Source organism: Sorex araneus, chromosome 3, assembly GCF_027595985.1.
Source record: "Sorex araneus isolate mSorAra2 chromosome 3, mSorAra2.pri, whole genome shotgun sequence".
NCBI lineage: Eukaryota > Metazoa > Chordata > Mammalia > Eulipotyphla > Soricidae > Sorex > Sorex araneus.
The window spans coordinates 125,837,291-125,852,310 of NC_073304.1; positions in this window are offsets into that span (position 1 = coordinate 125,837,291).

Sequence of the window (15,020 nt, forward strand, 5' to 3'; positions counted from 1 at the left end):
TGTGAACTTGGGTAACTTACTTGCCTTCTCTTGACCTCAACTCATCAGTAAAATAAAGTTGATGATTATGAGGATGGTATGCATTTATGCAAAACACTTAGAAGAGTGTCTAGACTTAGCAATGATGAAGGACTTACCTCTGCAGCTTCTCACAGCAAGACGTTGGACAGTTTCTCCTTGTGTTTTAACAGTTTGGGTAGAGAGCTATTCTCTGGAAGATGGAGAAAATAAGTGAGGGGCTACCCTATGACTTTTTATTTTCCTGGTAATGCCTAATTTTGCCTCTCATAACTGAGTCACGTATTACCTATGCTAGACCCCGATACAGCTCATTAGTAGAGCACTCGCCTTGCATGTGTACAGTGTGCAACCCCGGGTTCCATCCCTGGCATTGTCATTTAAATTTTTAAAAAGGAAAGAAACTAAGAATCGCCTGTTTTAATTAAACCAGATTCTTCAAAGAATTTTCTCCCAGAGTTTCGGCTTTATCTGGGGAGCAAAGCCAATCAATTCTGTGAGTTTGATGGGGAATCATCTTATAAGCAGCTACATGCTTCTAGAAAGCTGCCTATCTGCTCCCTTCCTGGGGTCTTTAGTTCTGGTCACGGGATGGGGGTGAGAGGTTGGCAGAAGTGAGTAGGGGTGGCTGGGGGAGGGGCACTCCTGACAGACAGGAAGTTGGTATGTGACCATGATATGGTTTCTGTGATGACCAGGGTACTTCCTCGTGAAGTACCACCACCAACTGAATATCCTACAGTGCTGGCATCCAAAAGGTCTTCAAAGCCACGCTTCCTCAGGGGCCTGTGGAGGAAGAACCTCCCTTCTTTCTTCCTAGCTTCTGGTGGCCCCTTGGTGGCTCTCTAGGGGGCCACAAATCTCTGGCTTCTGCCTCCACCTTCTACTTCTGTATCTTGGTTCCTTCTATAAGGAAACAAATCTATTGGATTAAAGGCCTGCTTCATTCCAGTATGACGATATATGGCTAATTACATCTTCAACAGACCTATTTTCTAATAAGATCATATTTGGAGGATGCCAGAACATATAAGGCATTTGCCTTGCACATAGCCGACCCAGGTTTGATCCTCAGCATCCCATATGGTCCCCAGAGCCTTGCTGGGAGTGGTCCCTGAGTGCAGAACAAGGAGTAACCCCTGAGCATCACTGAGTGTGGCCTCAAAAAAAATCATATTTGAGATTTTGAGGGTTTGGGCCCATATATATTTTTAGAAGGGGAAGACAAAATTCAGCTCATAACAATGTAGATCCCTCGGTGAATAACTTTGAGTCACATATTCCATACCATTTCCCAGAATCCCCAGGATAGGATCCCTTCCTAATTGCCACAGAAGTGACCACTCAGCAATACCCTTTCATAGGCTCTCTTGACTTGACTGTGAGTCAGATGCCAACTGGCATTTCCTGGGCCATCAACTGCTCGTCCACAGCTTCTTATATCAGGCTTTTGCTTCTGGAATCCCCAGCCTTAGAAACCACCCAAAACCTCACCTGTATTATGGCAAATAAATAACTGTAGTGTGACATCTCACTCTCTTAACCTCTAATATTAATATTAATGCATCTTCTTTCAAACTGAACACACCAATAGGTCTTTGCCCTTTTCACCTTGTTTATTAGGGAAAAATCATTTATGAAATAAAGAAAATTTGAGGGAACTGAAGAGATAATAAAACTGGTCTTGCAACTGGCCAACACAGATTTGACCCTGACACAGCACGCTCCCCTTAAAGATCCCTGAACAGAGAGGAGGAGTAAGCCCTGAGCACTGTGAGCTGCGCACCCCCAAAAAGAGAGAAACTGAGGGGTTCAAGATGCGTAGGGCTGCAATCACTGGGTAAGACAAGGGGGAAAAATGACAATGTGCCAAATGCCAGCCTGGCATTTCATACATATGCAGACTCGCAGCAGGCACTGCTCGTAAGAGCTACTAGCAGATGGAGCCCAGCCCTGCATGGCGTCCTGAGCTTGGAAAGAGTCCACACAGCTTCCTTCTGGCTTGTTGCCTTGCCCATGCCTTACGCATAGGCATGTCCTTTCAGTTTAATGCGCAGACACTTGGTGGGCCAGGGTGGGGGCTGAGGAAGGGCAGAGAAGAGTCTGTAGGCAAGAATAATCTACTCAAAGACGCAGAAGGCAAGCCAAGAGAATCCTACCTGACCTGCAGTCCCAGCCAGTGGCACAATGAGAATCTCTGCAGATGTCAGCATTTCTTCAGAGTCAAGGCCCAGAGAGACAGGACAGGGGTTTAAGGCACTTGCCTTGCACGCTCAGTTTTATCCCCAGCACCACATGGTCCCCAGAGCAGCACCAGAAGCAACCTCTGAGTGCTGCTGGGCATGACCCCCTCCCACCTGTCCCCCAAAGATAGAGATGTTAAGGACTACATGGGGCACTGTTTCCCCCCTCTGTTAATCAAAATATTAAAAGTTAGGGAGTCCTGGAAAATGTGTAATGAATCTTATGATTTTGTGACCCTCCAAGTGATACACTGAAGTTCTCACCCTTGGTGCTCATGAATGTGACCTGATTTGGAAATAATGTCTCTTCAAATGCAATTAAGTTCTGCCAAGATTATGAACTTAGGCCAATTCTTGCAAGACTGGTGTCCTTGTAAGAAGAGGAAACCGGGGGTCGAGATGTGGCTTAGTGGTAGAGCACTTGCCCACTTGTCTTGCAGTGGGAAGCCCTGGGCTCAGTGCCAGTACTGCAAAAATTTTGTGTTCATTTTTTTAAAAGGAGAGGACTGGAGCAATAATACAGCAGGCAAGGCACTTGCCTCACATGCAGTCACCCCAGGTTCAATCCCTGGCATCCCATAGGGTCCCCAAGCACTGCTAGGAGTAATTCCTGAGCACAGAGCCAGGAGTAACTGCTGAGCATCATTGGGTGTGGCCCCCAAATCAAGGGAGAAAAAAATAAAAAAGGACAGGGGCCAGACAACTGTACAGCGGTTAGGGCATTTGCCTTGCACACGGCCCACCCAAGTTCGATCCCCAGCACCCCATATGGTCCTCCAAGTATCACTGTATGTAGCACTGTAGCACTGTCGTCCCTACAGTTCATAGATTTGCTCAAATGGACACCAATAACGTCTCCATTGTGAGACTTGTTACTGTTTTTGGCATATAGAATATGCCACAGGTAGCTTGCCAGGCTCTGCCGGGCAGGCGGGATACTCTCGGTCGCTTGCCGGGCTCTCCAAGAAGGACGGAGGGATCGAACCTGGGTTGGCCGTGTGCAAGGCAAACACCCTACCCACTGTGCTATCACTCTAGTCCAAGTATCACCAAGAGTAATTCTTGAGTACGAAACTGGGAGTAATGCCTGAGCATCACTGGGGATTACCTATAAACCATTACCAAAAAAAAAGAAGAAAATGTGACACAGTGGAGGAGGCCACATGAAGACACAAACACAGAAGGTAGAAGGTAGACAGCCACATGAGGACAGTGCCAGAGACCAGAATTAGCTTGGCACAAACCGAAAATATGCCCGAGTATCTGGAAGATGGAAAAAGCAAGGGATGGTTCTCCTCTAGAACTCTTGGGTGGCGAGGAATGAGGGTACAGTGGGGTCCGCCAACCTTGAGTTCGGGCTCCAGAGCTAACAGAGTAGATTTTGCTGCCGTAAATCACTGTGTGTAATGCTTTATTAAGACAATTCTAGGAATTCACAGCAATGAGATATATAGGGGGTGCAGTTCACTGCTGAGGTGTGTGCCTCATGGGTGTGAGGCCTGGAGATCCCAGCACAGCAGAAGATGAATAAAATAAAATAAGCAAACAAACAAACAAAACCCCATGAAAAACAAAGCACCTTTGCCTCCTTCTCCCAATCTCTTCCGCAGATGCAACCAGCTGTCGCCATGTTAGAGTTCTGTTCTTTCTTTTCTTGTTTAGTGTTTCAATAGTCCAGGTCTTCAGTATGTTATCAGTGGAATGGACAGGAAGGGAGAGGGTTTGCTATCATTATGAAATGAACATATGCCACATACTACAGTAACACACAATATGACTGGAAGGTCTCTGGTGCTGAAATAACTAACTGGTTCTTATGGCTCAGGAACCACACTTGGACTGTTGGACACAAAACAGAGCTCACTGAGAAGGTGGGATGCAAATTGTAGACACCTGGGAGGGAGGAGGACAGACACATTACTTCTCAGGGGCCCCCTCCCTGCTCCCCAACAGCATAGAGGTCCTCAAGTGCATTTAAAGTGATCGTGTGTCCTCCACTGAGATATGACCCCGGGGGCCTCACGCATGTGCGGCCCCTTTGCAGCTGCACGAGCGTGAATCCAGACCCAGCTGAACCAAATTCAACATGGGCAGCTACTTGCAGATTGTCTCCAGCCAGAGAACCAAACCGCGACCCCATGCTCGCCCAGGAGGGGAAAGGTATTTCTCTCTCTCGCCTGTCCCTTCCCGGGGATGAAGGGCGTGGGGACGCCATATTATGACGACCACAGACGGGGTTTACAAGTTTGCAATGATCCAATATCCGGAAGAAATCTCCCTGGACTTAGTTGTTAAAGTACAGAAATCCAAAACCGCGCGGCAACAGATCTGACTCTAGAGGGGTGCTCCTAACAATAATGGTGAGGATTGTGTTGAAATATTGAATGTAACCAAAATAAATAGAAAGTAAAGTGAAATGTATCAGTTATAAGGGGGGGCTGCGGGGGTGCTGGATGGAAGGTGTACTGTGTTTTTTTTTTTTCGGTGGTGGGATATGGGCACTGGTGAAGGGATGGTTGTTTCAGCATTGTATGACTAAGACTTAAGCCTGAAAGCATTGTAATTTTCCACATGGTGATTCAATAAAATAAATTAAAAAAATAAAAAATAAATAAATAAAAAGTGATCGTGTGTTTACTCGCATGACAACAGGAAGAGCAGCTTGAAGTACAACATTCTAGAGAAGCTGAAAACCATAAACTCATGAGCTCTTACTGTTTTAGAGAACACAAACTAGATTAGAAGCTCTCAGGGTGATGGGCAACTCGAAGAATTTTAGGACAGTGACTTAAAAAAAAAAAACACAACCCACTGGAGATCAAGTGAGGTGTCAGGAGCCAGATTGTACAGGGCTCTGCGTGCCGGGAAGGGCTGTGCATTTGCAACGGGAGCACAGTCAGCATTGGGCTGGTGTGATTTGTGTAATGTGGTCCTGACGGCCAGCACTGGAGTTGAGAGGGACAGTAGGGAAGTGAAGGCAGAAACACAGGCCCCAATAAGGAGGCCGTGACAACCATCCTGGCGGGTCTCCCTGATGGCTTGGCCAGAGCTGTGGCACTAGGGGTGGGGAGAAGTACTCAAACGCTGGTTCTATTTTGGCAATAAGCCCATGGTTAGGATCAGTGGGTTTTGTGTGGCATGAGGAAAACATCGACATCGAGGTTGCTGTGAAGGTTTCAGGTCTGAGAAAGTGGGGTGATCAGAGGTAGGTCAGACTACTGAAAGGATGGGCTTGCAAAAAAAGTATGAAGGGCTCAGATTTGGGCATGGTAAGTGTGAGATGTGACTAGACCCCAGGTGGAAGTATTGATTTGGGTGTATAAGTCTGTAAACAATTGTCAAATGTGGGGCTAGAGAGATAGTACAGCAGGTAGGGTGCTTGCCTTGCAATTAGCTGCCCTGGGTTTGATTCCTGGCACCTGATATTGTCCCTTGAGTCCTATCAGGAGTGATCCCTGAGCATAAAACCAGGAGAAAGTCCTGAGCACCTCTGGGTGTGACCCCCCCAAAAGAAAACAAGGAATACAGCATGGTTGTACTGACAGTACCGCAGGTAAGGCTCTTGCATGTGGTTGACACTGGTTCCACCCTTGGGACCCCATATGGTCACCCAAGCACCACCAGGAGTGATCACCAAGCACAAGGCAAGAAGTACCTCCTGAAGGTTGACTCCATGGCTTCGAGGCTGGCCTCACGTTCCGGGGAAAGGTCAACTCAGAGAAGCGATCACCAACTACATTGTAGTCGAAGGCCATGTGGGGGAAGGGAGTTGCGGGCTGAATGAGGGCTAGAGACTGAGCACAGCGGCCACTCAACACCTTTATTGCAAACCACAACAGCTAATTAGAGAGAGAAAACAGAAGGGAATGCCTTGCCACAGTGGCAGGGTGGGGTGGGGGGGAGATGGGATTGGGGAGGGTGGGAGGGACACTGGGTTTACGGGTGGTGGAGAATGGGCACTGGTGAAGGGATGGGTTCCCAAACTTTGTATGAGGGAAGTATAAGCACAAAAGTGTATAAATCTGTAACTGTACCCTCACGGTGATTCTCTAATTAAAAATAAATAAATTAAAAAAAAAAAAGAAAAAAAAAAAAGAAGTACCTCCTGATGTGGCTCCAAAACAACAATAAAAGGAATAGTGAATGTTACATAAGTGAATGGACTGGAGCAATAGCACAGAAGGTAGGGCATTTGCCTTGCACGTGGCTGACCCGGGTTCGATTCCTCCATCCCTCTCGGAGAGCCCAACAAGCTACCAAGAGTATCCTGCCCACACGGCAGGATACCTGTGGCATATTCAATATGCCAAAAACAGTAACAACAAGTCTCATAATGGAGGTGTTATGGTGCCCGCTTGAGCAAATCGATGAATGGATAATGGGAGGACAGTGCTACAGGGCTACAGTGCTACATAAGTGAACCAAAGCCATCCTTAGTGCAGTGACCCCTGAATTAGTTCTTCACTGGAGGTTGAAACCTGTCAGTTCAAATGCTTTCCATTTGGAATTATTAGAAACATTGTCTGAAGAAGCATGTAACTAGGACCTACTTGTTTTGCAAAGCTCTGACAAATCTTACCCAACATCTGCCGGTCCTTGGTAAGATCAAGCCTGAGGCCTTACAAAACCCTAAGGCTTCCAAGTTATAAGATTCCTGCCCCTCAGCTCCTTCAGAAGTAGTCTCGGGCTAAAGCACCACAGAACGGCGTCACCCACATGTGCAAAGCTCTTCTGGGATTCCATCTCTCCCCTGAGAGGATCTTGGCCCCCTCTCCTGAATGGCACTCCTACTGCGGCTCCTGGTAGATCCCCCCACCCCCACAAATTTATCAGTGTCACTTCAGAAAGTGTGTGTGTATGGATAATGCTTGTGCACTTGTGCATGGACATGTGTGTGCATGCTGCCACCTCATGGTCATAGTTTTCTCTTTCAATAGACCCCCCACATCCCTCCGGCACTTCTATTGCAGACACATGTGTAGATGGAAGGGAAATAACTGTTGTTCTAAACTTTGTTCTAAACATTGTTCTAAGCATCTGGTGTCAGAGATGAAGACCAATCAGTACAGAGGTGAAAGAAGCAAGACCACATGTGTAATTGGTACCCTCAGCCCCTCTGTGTGTGGCCACTAAATAAATCATCATCATCATCATCATCATCATCATCATCTTCATCATCATCATCCTCCTCCTCCCGTTAATTGTTGATTTTCTCGAGCGGTCTCAGTAACGTCTCCATTCGTCCTAGCCCTGAGATTTTAGAAGCCTCTCTTTACTCGTCCTTCCCAATGGTGCCACATTGGAGGCTCTTTTAGGGTCAGGGGAATGAGACCCATCATTGTTACTGGTTTTGGCATATGAATACACCACGGGGAGTTTGCAGGGTCTCCCATGTGGGCAGGAAACTCAGTAGCTTGCCAGGTTCTCCCAGAGGGAGAACTAGACAATAAGAGGTCTTCAGGGAGCTTGGTTTTATAATCTCTGAATGTTGGCCATTGATGGGAATACATGGCGCTGGGGGCAGTTTGTGGGTGTGACCGCCTAGCTACTGGAAAATGGGGAATCTGGGAGGAAGAGGCCCAGTCCCAATCCAAGCAGGCTTGGAGATCTCAGCCCCGGGCCCCTCTACCCCCCAAAATGTAAGAAACAATCATTGTTTATAAAGGTAGTAGAAGGTCACTGTCACTGTCACTGCCATCCCATTGCTCATCAATTTGTTCGAGCAGGCACCAGTTACTATTTTTTGGCATATCCAATACGCATGGGTAGCTTGCCAGGCTCTGCCGCACGGGCTCGATACTCTCGGTAGCTTGCCGGGCTCTCCGAGAGGGGCGGAGGAATTGAACACGGGTCGGCCGCGTAAAAGGCGAACGCCCAACCGATGTGCTACACTCCAGCCCAGTAGAAGGTAGGGGAGATTATTAATTCTGTCCCTGAAAAAAAATACCTTTGTACAGCCAAGAAAAGAAAAGGGGAGTGTGGGGTACAGCGATAGTACAGCAGTGAGGGCATTTGTCTTTGCACGCGGCCAACCCGGGTTCGGTCCCCGGTATCCCATATGGTCCCCTGAGCACCGCCAGGAGTGATTCCTGAGTGCAGAGCCAGGAGTCACCCCTGAGCATTGCCAGCTGTGACCCAAAAAGTAAAAAAAAAAAAAAGTAAAGGAGAGGAGGGAACAAAATAAAAAGGAAAAGTAAATGGGAAAGGGAAATGATAGGCAAAAGAAGAGGGCTGGAGAAGTGGTCAAGTGGGGAGGCGCCTGCCTCAGTCAGGATGCCTGAGAGGTCTACGGCCCTGTGTTCAGGTCGCAGTTTCCCCTGGAGGTGTAGGTTTCAATCCCACTTCTGTCAAAGCTTCCAAAACAAACCATAAAGAAAAAAGAAGAAAGCAATTTACCTGATAGAGAATTTTAAATAATGGTTGTAAAAATGTTCACCTTGGTCAGGAGAGCAAATCTTGAGCAAAGTGAGAATTTCAGCAAAGATATAACACAAGTGCATACATGTGTGTGTGTGTGCGCGCGCGCGCACGTGTGTGTGTGTGTGTGTGTGTGTGTGTGTGTGTGTGTGTGTGTGTAAGGACCAAAATTGTTGCCTAGAGGAACCAGAGTTGTTTTTTTTTTTGAAAGAAAGGATTCAAGAGCCAGTCAAAAAGTTAAAGTAGGACAAGATATTCATGAGCCAGAGTACAGATATACTTGAGCTGGGGAGATCTACAGAGGATGAAGCACCTGACTGGCACACAACTGACCTGGGTTTGAACCTTGATACCACATATAATGCTCAAATCCCTGAGCACCTCCAGCTGTGGCTTAAAGACAGAAACAACAGAAAACAAATACACTCGGGAAGAGTAGCAAGTTTATAGGTTATACTGGTATCAAGATGGAATGTATTAATAAGGGATGGAATGAATATGTATAGAATTTCTGAAAAGTGAGAGGGTGGTGGGGTGGGTGGTAATTTCTTGGAATTTAAGCACCATCCATAATTTGATCATATTTTCTCACTTCCAAATGTAATCATAATCACAGTTATAAATTGCCATGGTGTGAGTGGGTGTCATTTTTATTATGTAAATGCATTACAATGGATCTATAATGAAGTGGAAGGGCATTTGCTAATGACTCATTTTTTTTAATCTTCCATGCATCTGGTTCCAACAGACTTCAGTTTCTATTGTTTTCATATTCTATGTCTAATATGTGAGTTTGTAACTCACTAACAGCTAGTATTTGCATACTATGCTTCCAGGCATTGTATATAGGAGACAAAAGATCCCGCTTTCAAAGCTGGGTACGGAAGGTGATCTTATTAGCAGTTAGAAGGTAGAAAATAAAATGCCAGTCTTTGTATAAACATGCAGATGCTGACTTGAGGGAATAACGGGATAATAGGATGCAATAATTATTAAGCTTTACAATGTTTGCATAAGGGAGCTTTCTCCCAGAAGACGTCTCCTGGTTTTTACTTTATTTGGGATATAACATTTGTACTGGCTTCTCTCCTATTTCAGCACCATAAAGAAGTCAATTAAGCATATAATGTAATAACTGAATTATATGATAAATTCAATATATCAATTTGGTATATGATAAGTTCAATAATAGAGCAGATCAAACAGGAGAAAAGATCAATGACTACAATTCATCTAATCTGAGGTAGAAAATGAAAAATAATAAAGAAAAAAAGAAGAGTGAAGATAGCAAAAGGAACAAATGTCCTTGGAAGAATAAGAGAATGAGAAAAGAGAAAGGGGTATAAAGCTTTTTTAGAAAAAAATTAGTGGGTGAAAATCTCCTTAACCTGGAGAATTAAGCAGACACCCTCATCTAGGAAGCCCAAAGAAAATCTAAAAGACAAACCAAGACATAATTAAATTTTCAGAAGTTAAAGACAAGAATTCTTATATGCAGAGAAAAAAATGTGTACCTGGGGAACCCTCAGAGACTAATAATGGATATTTTAAAAAAAAAAAACTTTACGGAAGAGAAGATAATGAGTGGGATGATATATTCAAAATGCTGGAAGAAAAGGAAAACTTGACATATCAATAATGCTTTATACCTGAAGTTGTCCTTCAGAATTAAAAGTGAAACAGTTTCTGGAGAAGTAAAAGCTAAAGGAACTCATCATCACCAAAGCAGCCTTATAAGAAATGTTAGCAGGAATTCTTCAAGATGAAATGAAAACTTCTAATCTGTGAACAGTAATGTGAAAGTATAAAGCACTCTTAGAGAGGCAGTTAAATCCAGAATTCTTTATTTTTTCTTTCTCTTGCCCCCATGCCTGGCTGTCTTCCCGAGGGCCCCTCGAAGGGGGTGGGTTTCAGTTTCCCTCCCCACCCCGAGCAGAGCTCCCATGACTGGCCAAAGACCTCCGAAGCCTAGCCACAGCCATGCTCAAGGCCCCTCTCCACACGTTTGGATGAGCCTCACGCATGAACGAACCGACAGAGGTGTGTGGGACCTGGGGCTGAGATCTCCAAGCCTGCTCGGATCGGGACTGGGCCTCTTCCACCCAGATTCCCCATTTTCCAGTAGCTAGGTGGTCACATCCACAAACTGCCCCCAGCACCGTGTAATCCCATTAATGGCCAACATCCAGAGACTATAAAACCAAGCTTCCGGAAGCTTATAGCCTGCCAAAGACCTTCTCCCTCTGGGAGAACCTGGCAAGCTACTGAGTTTCCTGCCCACATGGAAGAGCCTTATAAACTCCCCATGGTGTATTCATATGCCAAAACCAGTAACAATGATGGGTCTCATTCCCCTGACCCTAAAAGAGCCTCCAATGCGGCACCATTGGAAATGACGAGTAAAGAGAGGCTTCTAAAATCTCAGGGCTAGGACGAATGGAGACGTTACTGAGACCACTCGAGAAATTAGACGATCAACAGGATGCTGCTGCTGCTGCTGTATTTATTTATTTATTTATTTATTTAATTTGCTTCCCCAGTCACACGCAGCGATGCACAGGGGTTACTCTTGGCTCTGCACTCAGGAATTACTCCTGGCAGAGCTGGGGGACCACATGGGATGCTGGGAATTGAACCCGGGTCAGCCATGTGCAAGGCAAACGTCCTACCCACTGTTCTATCACTCCAGCCCCTCAGAATTCTTTAATATCATAATGGTGGTAGGTGAGTCTTTTTTCTTTTTTTTTTTTTTTAGGTTTTGGGCCACACCCAGTATATTGCTCAGGAGTCACTCCTGGCTCTGCCCTTGGGAATTACTTCAGACAGTGCTCAGGGGACCATATGGGATGCTGGGAATTGAACCCAGTTGGTCACATACAAGACAAGCCCCCTACATGCTATCGCCTGGTCGATTAATTACTTTTAGATGAAGTATAATGATCTGAATACAAAAGATATGAAAAGAACTACATGAACAATAATTTTTTAATGGACATACTTCTGGAAAAATGATGTAAATTATATGACTTCCAAAATATTAAATGAAGGGGCCAAAGTGTTAGGAAAAGGGGAGCAGAGGAACTCTGGGGTGGGGGAAGCTCACACTGGTGGGGGGATTAATGTTAAAATGCTGTGCCTAAACCTCAAATATCAGGACTGGAGAGATGATACATCGGATAAGGTTTGCCTTACTCACGGCCGGCCTGGGTTCAATCTCCAGCATCCCATACGGTCTCTTGAGCACCACTAGGGGTAAGTACAGTTGGAAATAACCTCTGAGCATCACTGTGTGTGGCCCAAAAGACAAACAACCAAAAAATTAACCCCAATTACCAATAGCCTAGTAAGTCATGGTTGTTTAATTAAATAAAATTTAAAAAATCAGTTTCTGAGAACCTATGGGTGACATAAAGTGAGGGCATATTGTGTGTGCACACACTATAGATAGCACTAAGGACTTATTGTGCGTAGACACACACATATACATAGACATGCTGTGCATATTTGTATCATGTGTCTATACAATATGTGTCTGTATATACGCAAAATGTGTTTATAGAGTGGATAATTCAGCAGTGAGAAGGATGAAAGTACTGCCATTTACAACATAAGGAACTTTGAGAAAATTATGCTAAGTGAAATAAACCAAAGACAAATGGTCTATTACTTATCTGTGAAATCTGATCACTGATCACTGTCATCCCGTTGCTCATTGATTTGTTCAAGCGGGCACCAGTAACGTCTCTCATTGTGAGACTTATTGTTACTGTTTTTGGCATATCCAATACGCCACGGGTAGCTTGCCAGGCTCTGCCGTGTGGGCGCGATACTCTCGGTAGCTTGCTGGGCTCTCCGAGAGGGATGGAGGAATTGAACACAGTTGGCAGCGTAAAAGGTGAATGCCCTATCGCTAAAACCAAATTCAGAAACAGCGGTAAGTGCCAGGGGCTAAGATGTTGAAAAGGTGGTCATGCAGTTTGAGGGTCTAAATTTCCAGCTATAAAATGAGTAGATTTGAAGGATCTCATGTAGCCCTCTGACAAAAATCAACATTGTATTACATATTTGAAAGTGACTGAGAGAGATCTTAGATGGTCTCAATACACACACACACACATACATTGAAATGGTAATTATGTAAGGAAAGGGAGGTGTTAGCTAACGCTATGGTGTTAATATACACGGCTGGCCTGGTTTCAATCTCGGGCATCCCATATGGTACCTTAGGGATCTCAATAATTTTGCAATATGCCTATCAAAGTGTACATCATGTTCTGTGTTAATTATAATTACAGCTCAAAGCTAGAGAAGGATATTCTTCTTACTATTTTATAGTACTGCTAAGATGAGAAAAACCTGCCTTCGTCCCAGAGTGCATTCCTACATACCCCAAAACCAGTGGAGGACTGACAGGCATTAGAAAATGCTCACTGTCTCTACTCTCACCTTCCCTTTGTTGCGCTCCTTGTTATGAAAGCACCAAATTTCTTAAAAAAATTTTTTTAAAAGTATTGTGATTTACAAAGTTATTGAGAGTTGAATTTTAGGCATGAAATTCTTGACTCCTTGCAGGAAATGCATGTGCTCTACCAAGAAACTCGTCCCAAGCACTGTCTTTATCTTGGTATTTATTTAAGGGTTATTTCACATAGTGATCTTGGTGGCGAGATGTCTGAGTCATGAATTACCATTCATTTACTCCAATGGGTGCTATCCTTCCCATGAACAAGATGTCATGTATTTAAGCTGCCAGTGTGATGTGGGTATATAAATGAGGGGGTCCAGACCAGCAGCTCTAACAATAGTCCAAGACTTACGTAAAATCTGTATTTTCTGCCCTACTCCAAACCTAAAAGTCAGAAGAAGCTTTGGAACAGGGGACATAATCTATTTCATAAGCCTCTCGGGGATTCTGGTGCACACTAGACTCTAATCATTAAATTAAATCACCAGTACTCAAAGATGGAGTAAATCAGGAGCCTGAGAAATAGTACAGATGTTAAGGTGTTTGCCTTGCATGCAGCCCACCCTGGCTCAGTTCCTGGTTCCACCTATCTTTTGAGCACCAACACGGGTCACTCCTGAGGACAGAGCCAGTCCCCAAGTACGAATTTTGGCAAAAATGTTTTGTTTGGGGGCCATGCTCAACTATACTCAGGGCTTACTCCTGGCTCTGTGAGGGTGCTGGACATCAACTCCAGACCAGTTGTATGCAAGGCAAGTCTCTTACCTGCTGTACTATCTCTCTGGTCCCTTCAAATACATGTTTTCAGGTGGGGGCAGAGATAGTTCAGTAGATTTGGTGTAGGCCTATATGCACAGCTGGGTTCAATCCCCTATGCCAAATAGTGCCCCAGTCCCTGCCAGGAGCCACAAACACTGTGGTGGGTGGCCCCTAATATTATTGGGTGTGGACTCCCTCCCCCTCCCAATTAGATGAAGTAAATCATGAGGCAAAAAGACGAGATTAGGGACCAGAGAGATAATACAGAGGATAAGGCATTGTATACACACACCTGACTCTGGTTCAATCCCTGGCACTCCCTATGGTCCCCTAGGGGTCACCTCTAAGCAGAGCTAGGAACAGTCCCTGAGCACACCATTTGGTGTGGCCCAGTATTTCAGAAAGGGGTGGGAACCTGAGACAGCTCAATGGACTGAATGCAGGCTCTCACACAGCTCTGGGCTCGATGGTACCATGGCAGACAGCAGCAACCCCCAAGCACTGAGCCAGGAGTAGCCTCTAACATTGGTGGATTTGACTGTCCCCGCCACTCACCCCCAAATAAGTAAATCGGAGAAAAACCCGAATGTAAAATGAGTCAACTCCAGGGACAGCTATCCCTGAACACAGGGCAGTGGTAGTTGTCATTTGCCACTAAATAGAACAGGACGGAAAACTTGGTCTCAAGCAGAAGGTTCTAACAGAGGCTGGTAGCAGTGACTGGCCACTAACAAACCCACCTGTTCATATCTTCTTTTTGTTTTTGTTTTTGCTTTTTGGGTCACACCCATCGATGAAAGGTTATTTCTGGCTCTGCACTCGGGAATTACTGCTGGTGGTGCTCAGGGGTGGTGGTCGTTTGTCAAGCCATCTAAAATCAGATGGGCCGCACATGTAATGCAATTTAGAGATGACCGCTGGACTAGAGCTATTACCGAGTGGATTCCATGGGACGTCAAAAGACCATGTGACCGCCCACTACGAGATGGTTAGATTTCTTTGTCAAAACCCTGAACGAACGGTTTGAGGCTCTTTGTGTTCCTGGAGCAAGCAGATACTATTGGGCTACACTAGCACGTGACAGGGACGAGTGGAGACGTTACTGGCACCTAACTGAG